This window comes from Epinephelus moara, chromosome 20, assembly GCF_006386435.1.
Source record: "Epinephelus moara isolate mb chromosome 20, YSFRI_EMoa_1.0, whole genome shotgun sequence".
NCBI lineage: Eukaryota > Metazoa > Chordata > Actinopteri > Perciformes > Serranidae > Epinephelus > Epinephelus moara.
This window is the reverse complement of record NC_065525.1, coordinates 2,796,749-2,802,340: the sequence shown is the minus strand read 5'-3', so window position 1 is coordinate 2,802,340 and position 5,592 is coordinate 2,796,749.

The window sequence follows — 5,592 nt, the reverse complement described above, 5'->3', positions numbered from 1 at the left end:
ACCGGTACCGGCATTGGTTAAAGGCAGCCACGTCAGCAGAGTCCGAAATCAGAGCCTGTGACAGCCGGGACGATGGTGACAGGGCCAGCTGCGGGGCAGCAAGAGTAGACGCCTGCAGACAGGAGATCCGCTTCAACTGGGCAGTAGCGACAGACATGAAGCTTTCAATCAGTTTGTCCTTTTCTAGGATTTCAGCTTTCATGCGGTGGATATCGTCTCTCAACTGTGAGTAATTTAAAGTGCAGTCCTTAAACACAGCCATGATGCCTCTTAATACAACAATAGCTCAAACAAACTTTCTGGTGTGTGTGTGTGTCCGTCCTACTTTGCGGCCTCACATCTCAGCTCTCAATTAGATACAATAATATGTAGGCTCTATAGGATAATTGTTTTTCCTTAGTAACCATCATGTTTTCCCAAATGTTTTACAGCTTTTTAGGCATTTTAATTTTATAATTAAATTAAATTAGTAACCATAACCAAAATTTAAGGATTTCTGAGTTCTTGACGTAGCAGAGGTTGACTATTCATTCACTCTTGTGCAATATTGAAGAGACAGCAGGTATGATTCCAAAATATTCAAAAAGAATGCAAAGCAACAAAACACACACGTTCTAACTAAGTATATACAAGCATGGCTGTGTGTATATGTGTGTGTGGGTGAGAGAGAGAAAAAAAGGTGTGTGTGAAACAAAGGCTGTCTGGCCTACAAAATAAAATGGCTGACAACAGAAAACTACAAGCTGGCTGAATCAAAGATGGCTTCCGACTGGGGGATGTTTTGCCTGACAGTGTGGCCAGTTAGGACAAAGACAAAGGAGATAAAGCAACAACTTTGAGTCTCCTCTTTGGGTGTAGTTTTGCGATATGTGTTACAAAGGGTCTGGGTAAGTACAGAGGATGTTTAGTTGCATGCAAGACTGTGTGTAAAGCATCAGCAAACTAACATCACTTAACTTTGGTGAAGCCAACTAACCAATAACCTAACTGCAAACAATCACAACAATAACTCAGTGAACAGCATTAAATCACAATTGACAAAGTTAAACAGTCTTGCTTAGCCTGTACAGCTGTAATTATGCNAACCTAACTGCAAACAATCACAACAATAACTCAGTGAACAGCATTAAATCACAATTGACAAAGTTAAACAGTCTTGCTTAGCCTGTACAGCTGTAATTATGCTATGCCTGTCAGAACTGAGCACAGGAGGTTGGACCCAAAAGCACGACCAGATAGACACGTTCAAAGTTAACAGTTTATTTAACACTTCAAAAATACTGAATAGGGGTTCCTGGGGAGCTGGCAGGCCCGAAGGAAACAGGCTGGGGATCCAGCGGGAGGGGTCAGACAAGAGATGTTGGTCAGGCAGGCAGAGTCAGAACCAGGAATCCAGAGAGTAATGCAGAGGTACAGACTAGAGACAGGCAGAGGACGGTTAACGAGGCAGGCAGGGTCAGAACACAGGTTGGGCAGGAATCTTGGCAGAGGTACAGATGAGGAGCAGACGAAACAGGGTTACCGTGAGAGCAGGCAGGATCATACACAGGATGAACAGGGAACTGGTGATGGTACCGACAGGGAACAGGCAGGTCTCAGGAAACGGGTCACAAACAGATCTCTCACAGGAAGGCAGGCAGAAAACGCTGGTAAGTATCTCTCTCTGGAATCGATAACAAACTGGCAACGGAGACAGGGGAACACAGGGCATATATACTGCTGGGAGGCAGGTTAACGAGACACAGGTGAAACACATTAGGGAGGAGGGAGGCAATCGCACAGGAGGAAGTAAAGACACCAGACATGACACAGGAGGGATAATACCAAAATAAAACAGGAAATGACAAGACAAACACAAAACACTAATGTCTGGAGGAAGTTGTGACAATGCCCACTTGTTACATTACCAATCCTTGAATGGATGGAGGGAAAAATGCTGTGGTGTGCTTTTGGTAGGCGCTATTGGAAGGCTGGAAAGAACGGTGGTTCCAGAAGCTGTCTTTGTTTCCCTTGTCTTTGTCTCTTGTTCCAGTGGTGCAGATCCCAGGAGATCCCAGGTCACTCGGTGTCCTTGCAAAGTTAGATGTTGAGGTGCTGACTCAACTTGGTTCTCCTCATGCTGGAAAGTTAGTTGCAAACTTTGTGTTTGCCAAACTAACTTGTCTGGTCCAGGTTCTGTGTCTGCTGGAAGCAGGCCACATTGAGAGCAAGGCTGCAGCTCCTGCTGTAAGCATGCAGTGTTGAGAGAATGGGGGAAGGACGTAGCAGGCCCTACTGTGTGATGTCCTACCTCTGCAGAGGTTTAGGAGCAGTGAGCCCATCAGCGGCTCAGGAGAAAGAGCAGCAAGAGCGTGAGTGATGGAGAGCAAAAATTCTCCTTAAGTTTCCTTGGTGACATCATAGAGTCACATGTCACTGTGAAAGTAGTGTCCAGTCAAGTTTGAAGACTGGTCTCTCAGGTGTGACCATGAGGCATCCTGTGGAGATGAATGCTGTCTTTTGTTTGGTGAACAAAGAACATGCAGTCTCAGCCACCATTCCAGATGGCAAGACCCAGAGGAAAAACCTCTACATATCCAGTTTAGATGTTCTGTGGTCCAGTGAATCCCAACACTGTTGCATGCAAATCAAGTGCACTGCAGAGCAGCATCACATCTCCCTGACCTGCCTTCATGCACAGGTAGTGTTTGCCCCAAACTTCAGTGTTGTTTGTCACTGTTGTGAAATTATTTCACTATGAAAGCATATCACAGCCAGCCTAACAAGGGCAATAATCCACAATTAAGTTTAACAACAAGTCAGCTAGTCTGGCGTTTAACAGCACCGTCTCCCTCCAACTCTGCTCGGTGTGAGGGGAGACAAACGTCTTGTAGAAGGGATGCCCTGTTTTTTCAATTGAGCACCTGGAAGAAGCAATAAGAAGTATTCAAACCGTTTTTTTTTCTTAGGTAATAAAAACTATTTACAATAAAACTAGTAATACTGCACAGTAAAAGTCATCCATTCAAATATTAACTGAAAGTGAGACTGAGCAAAGCATTCTCATCCTAACTCATCAAATATCCTTGTTGCATCAGTGAATTTTCATGTCTAAATATGAGATGTTAGGTATCCTCCTGTGCCTGTTGTTGACGTTTCAGGATGTTGTGTCAAATTACGCTTGTTACATGCATTATGTCTTTTTTTTTGCGTTAGTTGGCATTATCAGTGAGGTACTTAAATTAATTTATACAACAGTTAGTTCCGACCGAGTAATTTGATTGGACGAGAGGCATTCCGTGAGTGCTGATATAGAGTATAACATCACTGGGACTTGTAACAGTAAAATCACTCCACTCACAGGTGTTATAAATATAAATACAACAGTTAATTAACCAACTGTCACACTCGCTACTTTGACGCAAACAGACACTATAGCGTTACACCAAGAAGATGGATATTTTCCCCAAAATTACATTTGAATTAAATTATGAGTGGTCGTCAGGAGAGGACGAGGAAAAGGAAAGCCAGGACTCTTCTGTGCAGACCTCCAGGTGTGTTTGTGTAACATCAGCCGACCTCGACAAACTGGGGAGGAGCAAAAATGAAGCGAACACGGTCAGGAATTATCAATGATCATCTGATGAGGTACTGATGAGGATGAGGGAGAGTGGAAGCTGAATCTGGCCTTGCCAACATCCAGGTTTGCCAACGTTTCATCAGCCGAACTGGACGAAGTTACACAGCTGCAGATCAATGTAAATACAAAGTAGGCTAGCTTGTGAGTTCCTGGTGTGTGTGCTGCGTTGCCTGGCAACAGACTGGGGGAACTGTTTTTTTCACGAAGCTACATAACATACTTAATTTATTTCATCACCTTTTGTTAACATTTCCTTACTCAGCATTGCTGTTTAAGCTGTTGTTGAACTGTTGTATAAAAGCAATATCACACTCGAGGTCGTGACGTTGTACTGTATATCGTCATGGCTGTGATTCGGTTGTAGGCACGAGGCCGCAGGCCGAGTGCCGAAGACAATTACAGCCGTGAGGATATACAGTACAACGTCACGACCTAGAGTGTGATATTGCTTAATTAATATCTGTTTAAAGTGGAACTTTCGATTCTAATATAATGTTGGGGTAGTTAAATGAATAATAATGCATCAAATTCTAATTGTTACATCGGTAATACTTTATATTAAGGCACTGTAATAAGCATTAATTAATGCTTAATAAGCACCAATTAACAGTTAATGAGCACTTATAAGACAGAATAAGATGTTTATTACCATTAATAAGACTATATAAGTGTTAATTATAGCATAATTAACACAGTTATTATTGCATATAGGAGCATTATAAGCACTTAATAGAAATTTTGTAACAGTTTATAAACCTATACTAAATATTAATAAGATGTCTATTTACATTAATTATGATTTATAAGGGTTAATTACAGTATATTAACAACATTTATTATTGGTTTATAAGACACTATAAGACCTTATCAGATGAAATTAATAAGGTGTTATTAGTTAATAATGATCCTTTGCTGCTACCGGATCTAAAGTGGGAACAGTGTCGTATAAAGGATAATAAATTATTAATATGCACTTATTAACAGCTCATAATGCATCTTTGCAGCTACTGTAGGGCTTGAAATTAACTTTTTTACATGGTAGCACTGGTGCTCCTAACTTCAAAAAGTTAGGAACACCAGCAAAATTTTGGGAGCACCCACTGTAATGTAAGAAGCACCAACAGTGTAATCGATTTTTTTTATTGAAACAAAAAGTCGACATTATACTGTATACTTTACATTGTATGTGTATAGTACACTTAACTTTTTCAGTTGGCTGCTTGTACAGCCTTTTAAAGGTTGCCTAGAACAGAGCTGATGAGTGGGTTCTTTATTTAAATACATTTTTGGCCTTTTCTGACTTGATTACATATCACAGCCAAAAAGCCACAGGAAATAGGGGAGAGAGAGTGGGGAATTACATGTGGCAAATCACACCGGCTGGACTCGAAGCAGCATCAACACCAGGGACCTTGTAAGTGTAAGCCCCTTGTATATGGGGTGCATGGTCTACCCACTATGCCACTGGCGCCCCAGAGTGGGTTCTTTTAATAGTTTACTGAGGATGATGAAGAGCTGTAGCAGGAATACTGTCATTTTCAGGTGTCGTTTACTACAATATAAAGCCTTTAATCATGACTTCTTTAGCTTCCCTTTGACTCTCAAATTCAGCTACTGAACCATTATACAGAATATTAGCATAGGTGTTTGTCATTGTGTTCTTTACCTTCAGTAGTGACATTTATAATGTATCCAATTTATTGTTTGTCAAGATGGTAACTGCAAATTGAACAGTGCCATCATTGCAAACCCACTGATTTTACTAACGTTAAATAATTTTTTAAAAATAAGTAAATCACAGACTAAACTTCTCCAACTGCTCTGAAATGTTGTGTGGAAAAACTACTAAAAAGGCCTACACTGCAGGTGCACGACAGCAGACACAAAGAATTGGGTATGAAATAGTGAGAAATTATGTTTTTTATAATTAATGAAGATGTTGTGGTTTGTATTTGCTGCTTTTATTTTGATAG